Consider the following 13,583-nt stretch of genomic DNA (forward strand, 5'->3'; position numbering starts at 1 on the left):
CCAGTAGCAGTGCGATATGGCTGTATATCGGCACTGGTGGGGGCACTAAGGCAACGCACGCCTCCCACCAGTGTCGATATATAATATATAATAATATACTATTATAGTAATAATAATTCTGACTTCGATTGTATTTAATATCAACATATTTTTTACATCAAATCATATACATCAAGTATTTTTACTAGTAAAGTAAATAAGTAAAGTTTATTTATATAGCAGATTATTTATTTTTTGTTTGTTTGTTGTAAATGATAACATTGAACATTACAAAATATTTTGCTGTATTTTAAATAATCGCACAATTATAATGATGAACACAATAGGTGAAACTGCTTTAAAAACACTTCATTATTTTCAAAATATTTGCCAAGTGATGTTTCACTTAAGGGCTGTGCAATTAATCGAAAATCCGATTTTGATTTTGGCTTTTAACGATTATGAAAAACCTTTAATCGAGATAACCGATTGTTCCATCACGTACCGCCCCCTTTCCAGTCGTACACGTGTGAAAACTCTTTGCCTCTGCAAAGCTCAATTTAACGTGAAAATGACTAAAAGCATGTGCTGTAATGTAACTTTTGCAGCACGGGATGCGCATCATTCATAATTACATATACATGCACATTTGTGTCAGAGCCCGGTGTTTATTGATTATTCATATTAACCCCCATTTGTGTAATAAACTAACAAGTTGAGAATCAAAAGACACCTGAAAGAGAAACCATATCAGAGCCGCACTATTCTTAAAGGGCCATGAAACCCCCTCGTTTCAGCAGGGTGTTTTCACACCTCTACTTTGGAAAAAGTCAGAAAAGTGGGCGTGTCCAGCTCTGTTTAGGGGGGAGTGTCGGAGGAAGAAAAGCGGCTTGGTATGGGAGTGTCTATTTGGGCGCGCTGAATTTCAGAGTCAAAACACACAACCACAGCGGACAATGTGACTGTGTTTACATGGACATCTGTAGTCGAATTATTTGCCAAAATATTAAATGGTGGACTTTAACTGCATTTTGGCTCTTTCATTCAGGGAATTCATTAATGTCCCTCCCGACAAACGTAATATTTGATTCGAGGAGCTGCTCTAAGCGTGTATTTTTCATGCAATGTTTGATACCGCACGGCGAATGAGAGAAAAAAAACCCTGCATTTCCCTGAGAACTTAGATACACACGGCAGGTAGTGTCAGAAAGCCGCGTGTGTTATTCCGGTCACAAAATCCTACACGAGGTTATAGTTTGGTTGTAACTGTTAGTGCTAACATAGTTTGTTTGATACGAATAAAATACGAACTGAATAAACAAAGAGCACTGGTCGCTCACTTACCAAATCTGTAGAGACAGGACAATCACCAGCAACTAGAGCCGCGTCTTTATTTAGAGGAGACTACAATCTGGATCTCATTGTTTGCAGATGAGAACAGCTCTCAGGTAAACAATAATCCTCCTTAGACACGTAAGTTATTGTTGTCGCGCGTCGCGTACACTGTTAATCCACGCGTGAGTCTACGCTCTCACAGAGACAAAATGAAAACGAAACTTAACTGCAGCAAACTATAAAAGCAACACTTCACGCTTGTTTTGCCAACACAACGTGGCGTCTTTGCCGTCTACACTGTGACAGTAATGAATATTAATGAAGTTGCACAATAGAGCGCGCTGATTGGTTTGAACCAAGCCTTACTCATGCATTAATGCAGCAGGCTGTAAGACGTAATAAGACACACTCTGGCACAGACGTCCAGTCTGCACGCTGGAATACAGGCTATTATGTCATGACCGTGACGCAGCTTCAAAAATTAGTTTCAAACCAGAAGTACCAATTTGCTTAAAATAACGTAAAAACAACCAATTTACACTTTTTAGTGAAATATAGGTGTCCTAATAGTGTTTTTAGCAGTGTGGGACACATATACGACTGTCAACAGCTCAAAAAATGTGTTTTGGTGTTTCGTGACCCTTTAAAAAGACAGCTTATTAATCAATAATAAAATAAAAAATACAGTGAAGATGCTTAAAGCACAATTTAAACAACAGATTTAATTACTCATTTCTAAAATCTGATTACTTTTATCTTTGCTATGATGACAGCACATTATATTTTACTCATTATATTTATAGATACTCTTCAAGATACTAGTATTCAGTGACATTCAAAGGCTTAATTAGGGTAAATAGACAAGTCATTGTATAACAGTAGTTTCTTCTGCACACAATCAAACATATATATTGCTTAAAGGGGCTAATAATATTGAGCTATTATAGGTTTCAAAATATTCAAACCAGCTTTTATTCTAACTGAAATAAAACAAATAAGCCTTTCTCCAGAAGAAGAAAAATTTATAGGAAATACTGTAAAAAAAAACCCTCTGTTAAACATAATTTGGGAAATATTTATAAATAAAAATAAATTCACAGGAGGATGAATAATTTTAACTTCAACTGATGAATAATCGTGATTATGATTTTTCCCATAATTGAGCAGCCCTATTTCACATGTTTATTTTTACATTTTCTGAACCTTTTACATTTTAAACACATTTTTAACATAATATTTTACTGACTAACGAATTTATTTTGTCTTTGCCATGATAACAGAATATAATACTTAACTTTTGCAAGATATTTATTTTAAAGTGCATTCAGTTTGAAATTCAGTTTGAAACACAGGAATCACTTTAAAATACTTACAGAACAAATAGAAAATGATTTTAAGTGTTATAACATCTCTCAACATTATTGTTAACATGCACTCTATTTTTAATTAAATAAACGCAACGGAGAAAATCAACTTTCAAAACCAACATGTAGAGTATGAAAGCTCTAGTTTTTCACATCTAAATTTGCATTCAAATAAATAAATAAATAAATAAATAAAACATATCCTTTGTGTTCAACATAAGAAAAAGAGTCCCATTGGGTGAGTAAATAAAGCATTAATGAACATAAGTTATTTGTTTGAATACCAGAAGCTAATTCTGGACGGATTGCTTTGTGTTTAGTAATTCATTCAGCTGCCATTCTTCCTTCACGGTGAAACTCTAGCACGCATTTACAGCTAAAAGCAGTAGTTTCGCTCCAAATACTGTGTTTGCATCAGACGGCGGATTAGTTTTTCCTGCAGGTTAAATGGCATATCAGCGGGCTGCTTGAAAACCAAAGACCCCATTTCCATTCACATCTGCAACGACTAAAAAGCCTAATGGGTATAAACAGCGCTAATCCTTTGTCCTTTGACACCAGGCCTCAATAAACCCAAATGGTGAAATATTGGAGTTTTTTTCCCCTCCTGAAAGCACACATGAACGACCGAAATCAGCGGGTGGTTGGATTCACGCTGTGGAAATGGAGGACAGACATAATAACATGCACAGCTGCTTTTGGATCCCTTTTTAAGGGAATACGGTCTGCTGGAAGCAATGGGAAAAGCTGCCGAGGTCTGTGACTCCCGGTAGTGAAGGAATAGATCTATTAGGAAGCATTAAATGTCTCCGAATAATTCAATGGATGGTCACAGTTTGACACAGCATGGTACTTTTCCAATACTGGAGGTCCGTATGTGGATTCGCAGTCACATTACTGAACACTCAACTGCTGGGATGTACACAGACGCCTGCTGAACTCGCATTTGGGGGCATTTTAAATCACTTCTTTTTCTGTGACGGATACTCTTCAGAATGATGCGAAAACTTCTTGCACTTACAAGTTCGGAGAGCAGATAACTTTTAATGGCACAATGCGAACATTTGAACATTTTTATACCTGTTCCGTAGGGGAGAGAGAGATAAAGCGAGAGAAATCTTTAGCACGTTTTGGAGGAATGTGAAAACACATTATTCCTTCAAAGCTGTGCACTGAATTGAGGTTGGAGTTGCAGTACGAATGACAATAACAGCTTGAAATGAAAATAGAGGAGCAAGAAATCACACAGCCTCGTGTTTACTGTGAGTAACTGCAGCAGCTGGATGAAAATCGTTGGGAATTTAAAAAAGATCGTTCCAAAAAAAACACTAAGAAACAGATAAATAAACTAGGACTGAGCTCTGAAAGGCCGAACTTCAGACTTTAAGTGTCTTTGTGGTGTTATACAGTAATAGTTTGCTCTTCGGGTCATCATCGGTTTACTGTGAACGCTTTCATGACTTTTCTGCACTCAAAATAAGTTTTGGAAAACATATCAAAAACTGTCCATTCATGTTTGGTTTGGGACATTCATTCATTTTCTTGTCGGCTTAGTTCCTTTATTATTCCGGGGTCGCCACAGGGGAATGAACCGCTAACTTATCCAGCAAGTTTTTACACAGCAGATGCCCTTCCAGCCGCAACCCATCTCTGGGAAATATCCACACACACATTCATTTGTATTTCCAACTGAACAACTTCGAGCTTCATACTTCATTGTTTGACTTTCTCAACCCACCAAAAGCCAGAGTTTAAAGTGTAATAATTCATTCATTCATTTTCTTTTCGGCTTAGTCCCTTTAATAATCAGTGGTCGCCACAGCAGAATGAACCGCCAACTTATCCAGCTTATGTTTTACCCAGCAGATGTAATACTATAATGTATATTACTATAACATATAGTGAATTATACACTTTACCATAGTTTGGCTCAAAAACACTATTTTCTTTACTATGAACATGCTTATAAAATGCTAAACATGTTAGCAACATGTAAAGCATGTTAGCAATATGCTAATAATGTACCAAAAATTCTATATTTCCAACTAAACACTTTCGAGCTTCATACTTGATTGTTAGACTTTTTAACCCACCAAAAGCCAGAGTTTAAAGTCTAATAATTAATTAATTCATTTTCTTTTCGGCTTAGTCCCTTTAATAATCAGTGGTCACCACAGCAGAATGAACCGCCAACTTATCCAGCATACGTTTTACACAGCGGTTGTAATACTATGATGTATATTACTATAACTTATAGACTATAATACACTTTACCATAGTATGGCTCAAAAACACTATAGTCTTTACTATAAACATGCTTATAAAATGGTAAACATGTTAGCAACATGTAAAGCATGTTAGCAATATGCTAATAATGTACCAAAACATCTGTATTTCCAACTGGTATTACTAGCTGGTATTACTGTTTTTGTTGTATTTTGGATCAAATTAACACTGCTTCAGTTAGGATTAGAGACATTACCCGTCATTTATAAAGTCTCCACTAGTCTGAGTATACATTTCAGGGCCAGGAAATAAGCTGAATGAGGACCAGATTGATGCCACAAGCAAAGCGACCGTCTGCACAGCACAGGACTCCCTCCAAATGAGCACAATCGAGATGTTCCTATTGTAATAACGTAAAGAATAATTTCCCCCAGTTGCAAAAACTGATATGAATTGCTCTCAAGCTGGGCAGTGATTTGTAAACTGTTATTGGGAGACGAATGCGGGCTTGGGGACAGATCGCACAATGTCATACCGTGCTCTCTGAGTTTGGCTTGCTGATAGCAACAGCTGTTGTGTTCGGCGGTCCTGCCAGCGGGTCATTTCCCTGCCCACCACCGATCGCTCCCTCCAGCGTGGGTGGTTATATCTTTGTGGGACTGAAGCGTAATTGTGAATAATGAATGCTTAATATTTTTTGCAGAGGGCAATGCGACTACTGTCCTGTCAGGATGATGCAGTGCCACCCATGTATATTCATCAGATACTCGCCAGCGAGGGATTTGAACCTTGTTCGTATAATCAGTGCAGGTGATGGACTAATTATCCTGGTACAGAGGAACTCACAGATGAAAATGTAAATATAATTCGATATGCTACTGGTTAAAGTCAACAAGAAACGGCATCCACATCACATTTACCTCATTGAAGAGAAACTGGATATTCATTAAGAAAACAACGGTATTGGGGCAGGGCTTCATTTTTGTATGTTTGTAATTGGTGAAGAATAGATGTAATTTACAACAGACAAAATGGACTCAGATGGTTAAAGCAGGAATTTATCATCTTCAGATTTCATTAATTCTAATCTTGATTTTATACTATTTTATAGAACTAGAAACATTTAACAACATAGGGTTTCAAAAGACTCTAAGGATAACAACATCTGTTAAAGTTAGCAAGAACACCTCCAAACATTGGTTAGAACTAACTGTATGCTCCTCATTGTTGATAGCATGCTATTAATTTGCTAGTTCATGCTACCAACATGCTAATTCATGTTACAACATGTTTACCATGCTAGAAACATGTTAGTAGTATGTTAAATCTTGCTAGAAACATGTTAGCAAGAAGAGACCAATTAATGTGTAAAACATAACTCATGCTTCAACATGTTTACCATGCTAAAAACATGTTAGCAATATGTTAAATCTTGTTAGAAACACATCAGCAAGAAGATGCCAATTAATGCAAACAACACAATTCATGTTTCAATATGTTTATCATGCTAGAAACATGTTGACAATATCTTAGAAACACATTAGCAAGAACATGCTAATTAGTGCTAACATTATGATTACCATGTTTGAATCAAGTTAACAACGTTTTATTTGTGTTAACAAAATGCTAATTGATTAATAGATTTTCGAACATTTGAGCAAAGTTAAAGCATGCTAGAAACATTTTAGCATTAGCATGTTATCTCCTATGTTAGCTATTGTAACCATGTTAAAAACATCTTAGCAGCGAGCTATTTAGACATCATAGCTATTTAGAGGGGTTTGGGCCATTTCCAGGCTGGTTTCCAGCCATTTACAGCCTGGTCTTAGCTGGTCAGGCTGGAAGATGACCAGCTTAAACCAACTTGACCAGTCTTGCCAAGCTGTTAGCCCAGCCAAAACCAGCTACTGTATGTACAGGCAGGTTTTAGCTGGTCATCTTACAGACTGACCAGCCTAGGCTGGTTTAAGCTGTTTTTAAGGAGGGAATTCATGTTTCTCCATGTTTATAATGCTAGAAACATGTTAGCAATATGTTAAATGTCGCTAGAAACACATTAACAAGAGCATGATAACTAATTGTAACATCATGACAACCATGTTTGAATCAAGTTAGCAACATGCTAATTTGTGCTAACAAAAAGAAAATTCATGTTAGAACATTTTAATTATGCTAAACATTTGAGCACTGTTAAAACATGCTAGTAACATGTCACCACCGACATGCTAATTTCCATGTTAATCATGATAAAGATGTCACAGCAACATGCTAATTTGTGTCAGAAACATAATCATGCTATCGAATATTGTCAAAAATGCCAGTAAAATGCGAAGTCATACTAGAAGCATGGGTTACATGCTAGAAGCATAGGTCACAATTCATGCTTTTAACTACAGCCTTATTACCTGCCTGTTATTAAGATATGAACTAACTCCTAGACTTGGTTTTGTCAAGTCAACATCAAATTTGTTTAATAAAACTTTAGTCCTTTAGTTAATTCATTCATTTCCATTCGGCCTAGCTCCTTATTTATCAGGGTTCGCAACAGCAGAACAAACAGTCAACTAGTCCAGCGTATGTTTACACAGCGGATGCCCTTACAGCTGTAAATCAGTACTGGGACACACCCATACACACTCATACACTATGGACAATTTTGTTTTACCCAATTCACCTATAGTGCATGCGTTTGGACTATGGGAAAAACTGGAGCACCTGGAGAAAACCCACACAAACACGGAGAGAACGTGCAAATCCAGCTAAGGCTTCAACCAGCGACCTTCTTGCGGTGAGGCGATTGTGCTACCCACTGCGTCACCTTGATGCCCATTATAATTATTATTTTAGATATTAGTTTGATTAGAATAAGTTGTCACTTTTTGTTTTAATATTTAAAATAAAATTGAGTAACATTTCGCTATTAATAATAATAAATATATAATATATGGTTATAATATATATATTTAATTATATAATAATAATAAACAAACTTCCAACAGCCCAGCCAGCACTTGAACCAGCGATCTTCTTGCTGTGAGGCCACTGTGCCGCCCCACTCCTATAATCAACACAGGTTCATTCTTAAAACATAGTCCCACGGACGTTTCTTCAGACATATGGCTGCATTTCATTTTTTTAAGCGAACACTACAGAGCGGTATGACACCGTTCCTTTTGGCACTTACCGGCTGACCGCTTACCTCTGAGTGGAGGGCTTTCCCGCTGCAACCAGTTTGTCCAGTTAGCTTGTCGTGTACGTCGGCGGGCTTGAGACGCAGAGAGGAGTTAACCGCAATAACGATGATGACTGGGTTCGAGTCCAGGGAAGAGCGGTTCCAGAAATCAGGTCAGACAAAAACAAAATAAAATTAAAAAAAGTGAACAGCAGGGTGAGAATGTGGTAAAATTCGAAAATGCAGTAAAAATCAGACAAGGGGTTTTCTTTTTCTGGATGGCTTTTGTAAACCGTCGGCTGGGTTTAGGGAAGTTAGCGGGTGGGCGGGTCAATCGGTAAAATTGGTTGGGTTTAGGGAAGGAGGAGGGTGGGTCGGTTGATTGGCCGGTCTCCCAGTCAATCATTCAGTCTGTTGACAGCAGCCTCCAGTGGGTTAACGCGAGAAAAGCGCGGGCACGAACGGCACTCGTGAGAGGCAATTGAGATGCAAAAAAACTCACATAATGGCCTCTCGCAGATTCGCGAAAACAAAAACTGCAAAAAATAAGTATTACGCGGTTTACAGTAACATTCGCAGGACTGCGTTTTCAGATTGAGACTGGGTTGCCTGTAGTTGTTTTATGGATAAGTAAGAACAGTTACAGTTTTACACAAGTATATATACATCCGTGTGTATCCAGTGATCAGTTCTTCTTGTTTATTGCTTCAGTACTTTGTAAGTAAAGACTGTTTAATAGACTAAAGAAAGCTGTAAGCCCATACTATTGAAAAACTATTGGGTAAAACTGTGCACATTTTCAATGCATTATAATAAACATGTCTCCCAAGAGCATAAATACAAATTAGACAGTCTGTAGGTGGGCTGACAGAGCTTCAGATTTCCAGTCAAAAAAGTTGACTACTGTATAAGATGAAAGCAAAAGGTGTTGCATAGAATATGAGCCTTTTCTCCATCTCTTCTAAAAGTTTCGGCTGAAGTTGTAGTTTTTCTTTCTGGTTTAATTCAATTAAGTCAGAGGTTGGGACCCGAATGCTTTCTGGAAGCTCTGTTGTTCCCTTTTTAATAAATTATACGTTCGGCGGTTAAATAATGAATGAACATCGAGTAAATGCCAAACAACGGCAGGTCAAAAATTCCTCACCGGTTCTCTTCTGCATAGGTGCCTAAATAAATCAGACAGCCGTTTAACAATGTAAAACAGCAGAAGCATCTTAATTCTTGTCTTTAGGGGGGAGAAAAAGCAAACAAGAAAATATTAGGAGACGACTTTATCTCCGCAGAAGCATTCAGCGTGGAGTTTTCATCAATCAGTCCGAGATTTCTCCACTTAAAGTGCCCTTTTCTTAAGATCTGTCCTGTCGTAATGAAAGGCATTCATTATTGTCAAGAAGCTATAGGCTTTATGTATATAAATGAATCCTCCAACCCACTTATCCGTGCTTTATTATGAGCGAGCAAGACGTAATTGTGTTTCTGATCAGCGCAGATAAATTCAGATGTGCAGGAGTTTCCGCTGATCAGACGGAGGAAGAGGTGAGCGTTTCAGCGCTCTTATTACGCCTCCCTCTAATGATATTAAATATGAAGGGGAAATGTATTACGCTACAGCTAATTCTTTGATGGCTGACAGTTTGCCACTAGTTTAATTTCGAGCATCTGCCACCGAGACGACAACAAAAACTTGTCCCGCTTTCTAGTTAGTTGAGTGTAATCAACAAAAGCCCTTTAATCATGTTTGGTTAAGTGTCAGGTTCGGGGTGCGAGTGCTGTCGTACATACAGAAATGCATTTAGACTGGCGGCTCTGCAGCAGTGGTCAGTCTCATTTGATCATGTTGAACGTGTGTTACCTTGTCATCACATCTGAAGCAGTGAGGGATCCAGTTCAACAGGTTCTTTCTCATTCTGGGTCTGTTAGCGAGTATGCGTGTGTGTTAGATCATCTATATATATCATAATTATTAGCCCCTTTGTATATTTTCCCCCAATTTAGCGGAGGGAAAAATTTTTTCAACACATTCTAAACATAATAGTTTTAATAAAAAAGTCTGACGCCATGGTGCTCCAAGGGAAAAAGGTAGTTTTCCATCTCCAGGTTGGAGGAAAGTCTTAACCCCAGGTAGGGTAGTTCAAGTATCTTGGGGTTTTGTTCACTGTTGTGGTAAAGAAGGAGCTGAGCCGAAAGGCAAAGCTTTACCGGTCAATCTAAATTCCTACTCTCACCTTTAGTCATGAGCTTTGGGTCTTGACAGAAAGGACAAGATCTCAGGGACAAGCAGCAGAAATGAGTTTCCTTCACAGGGTGGCAGGGCGCACTCTTATGGATAGGTTGAGGAGCTCTGACACCCGGGAGGAGCTCAGAGTAGAGCTCCTGCTCCTCCACATCAAGAGAAGTCAGCTGAGGTGGCTCAGGCATCTGTTTCGGATGCCTCCTAGACGCCTACCTAGGGAGGTGTTACTGGTATGCCACACTGGGAGGAAGCCTCGGGAAAGACCCAGGACATGCTGAAGAGACTATGTCTCTCGGCTGGCCTGGGAACGCCTCGGGATCCTACCGGAAGAGCTGGAGGAAGTGTCTGGGGTTCTCTTCTAAGACTGCTGCCCCCACAAATAATATTGACCTTAAAATTATTTAAAAAAAACAAAAAAAGTTGAAGACCAGCTACAAATATTTGTGCATAGTACCCAAAATTGCTGGCTACATCCCTGACTTTAACTGTGTGCCATAGGGGAATACACCCTAGTTTTAATTTTAATTTACATTATTTATTTATTCAGCTTAGTCCCTTTAATAATCAGGGCTCAGCACAGCGGAATGAACTGCCAACTTATCCAGCATATCTTTTTACGCAGCAGATGCCTTTCCAGATGCAACCCAACACTGGGAAACAACCATACACTCTCTTTCACACACACACACACACACACACTATGGGCAATTTATTTAATTCAATTCACCTTTAGTGCATGTCTTTAGACTGTGGGGGAAACCGGAGCACCCGCAGGAAACACACGCCAAAACGGGGAAAACATGCAAACTCCACACAGAAATGCCAACTGACCCAGCCGAGGCTCGAACCAGCGACCTTATTGTTGTGAGGCGACATCGCTACCCACAACTCCACAAATGTCTTTTTTTTTTGCACAAAATAACAAAATGTGCCATGTTTTCAGACAACATAGTCATTTAGACCACATATCGACATTTATCTAAATGTTTACAGACCTATAGAGTAAAACAAAACCAATAACTGACTGAAACCCTGGCAAAACAGTAAATTCAGAGAAACAGAAATGTCTACTGGTCTTGTACTTTCATCATTTAAATTAAAGCAATTTTGACCAGATGTATACTCAAAACAGGCTCATTTTGAAACAAACAGGCTCATTTTGAGCACCAAATACGTCCCAGGATGATTGTTTTTTTTTTTTTGCAGTTTTTTTTTTTTGTGCAAATCCACTAGAGCTGTGTAAGTTTTTTCAGATCTCAGATTTCTCTCACGAGTGCCAATCGCACCTGCTGTTCTAACGTAAATCCACCAGAGGCCCCTTCAACTGACTGACTGATCAACTGACCTACCCTCTTCCTTCCCTAAACCCAACCGATAGTGTTTTCAAAAGCAATTCAGAAAAAGAAAACCCCTCGTCTGATTTTACCACATTTTCAACTCTGTTATTTACTTGTTTATTTCGTTTTTTGGCTTCTGTTTATGTCTCACCTGCTTTCATGAACCGTTCTTTGCTGGACTCGAACCCTGTTATTGTGTTCAACTCCTCTCTGCATCTCAAATCCGCTGACATACATGGCGAGCTACTGGACAAACTGTTTTTTTCTTTTGACACAAGATTAATTTGCTTACCCCATTGGCAGATTATTTTGCTCGTTTTAAGGAAAAACTAACTTAATATTGGCATATTATTTCTCAAAAAAAGACTATATGTTTTGCCTGTCAAGAAAATTCTTCTTGATTTAGGAATTTTTAGATATTTGGACTAGAAACAAGACAAAAAATCTAAGCAAGAAAAGCATTTGTGAAGTGTATACAGATATACTCATTGATTTTCTTGTTGGCTTAGTTCCTTTATTAATCCAGGGTTGCTACTGCGGAATGAACCGCCAACTTATCCAGCACATTTTTACACAGCGGATGCCCTTCAAGCCGCAACCCATCTCTGGGAAACATTCACACACACACACACACTCATACACTACGGACAATTTAGCCTACCCAATTCACCTGTACCACATTTCTTTGGACTGTGGGGGAAACCAGAGCAACAGGAGGAAACCCACGCGAACACAGGGAGAACATGCAAACTCCACACAGAAACGCCAACTGAGCCGAGGTTCGAACCAGCGACCCAGCAACCTTTTTGCTGTTAGGCGACAGCACTACCTACTGCGCAACTGCGTCGCCCACAGAAATACTACATGTATTTAAAAAATAATAAATAAATAAATAATATATATATATATATATATATATATATATATATATATATATATATATATATATATATATATATACAGTTTATTTGTTATTAAATTAAATAATTATATTTCTATTATTTGCAATTTATTTCCATTTAATTTTTCCCATTATGAATTATATACACCTTTTTCAGTTTCAAAACTCTGAGACAAAACACAGTATTGTGTCATAATTTCAACGACCTTCCAGCTTCCACCATTATACAGCAGGCTGTAAATATGCACCAGATTTTATATCTGTTGTCAAAAGTCTGAAGTACAGAGCAGAAATAAAACTCTTAATGTTTTATATTAGCAACAAAAACTACCAAGCATGAAAACTTTGTATTAAAAAGACATTCGTTCAATAAAATATTGAATGAACACAACCTGTGGTCCGACATCCAGACTCAGCCTCCCAGAAATCAATCGCACAATCAAAACTATTAATGATCACCCGAAAATGGCAACAGATCACAGACTAAAAACAGCTTTATTTATTCATGTGTCCCTCTTGTCTTGATGAAACGAAGCAGGGTTTTTTTTAGCCTCCATTGTGAATCATGACAGTTCTGAATAAAGGGAATAATCAGTGAGAAGATTGTTTGAGAAACTCAATTATCCCTGATGACAAATTGCAGGTAGCAAAGAAAGCTTTTGGTTAGAGACGTAATGAAACTCCAGAAATTTAAGAGGGTTTTATAGCTCAAGAGCCGAATCTGTGTGTCCCAAACACTGCACATCACGTTCATGCTCTTCTCAATCCTGTTAAACAGGCATCTCAGTCAGAAAAATCATCACCTGTTAATCCACATCCGAGCTGTTGGACTGCAGGACAGGGTTACGAGGAACTAAAAGAGCCCGTAAAACAGTTTGATGAATGCTGTTTTCTTCCCTGTGCAATCAAATCCCTGATTGCTGCTTTTTATTGCTACCACTAATGTTTAGTTTATATTTTAATCTGCTTTTGTCAACGTTTAGTAGTGCAGTGGCATTGATATCAGCCCGATTTCGACATGATTTCTTTGATAGTG

This window comes from Danio rerio, chromosome 1 (assembly GCF_052040795.2).
Source record: "Danio rerio strain M-AB ecotype USA chromosome 1, GRCz13ab, whole genome shotgun sequence".
NCBI classification, from domain to species: Eukaryota; Metazoa; Chordata; class Actinopteri; order Cypriniformes; family Danionidae; genus Danio; species Danio rerio.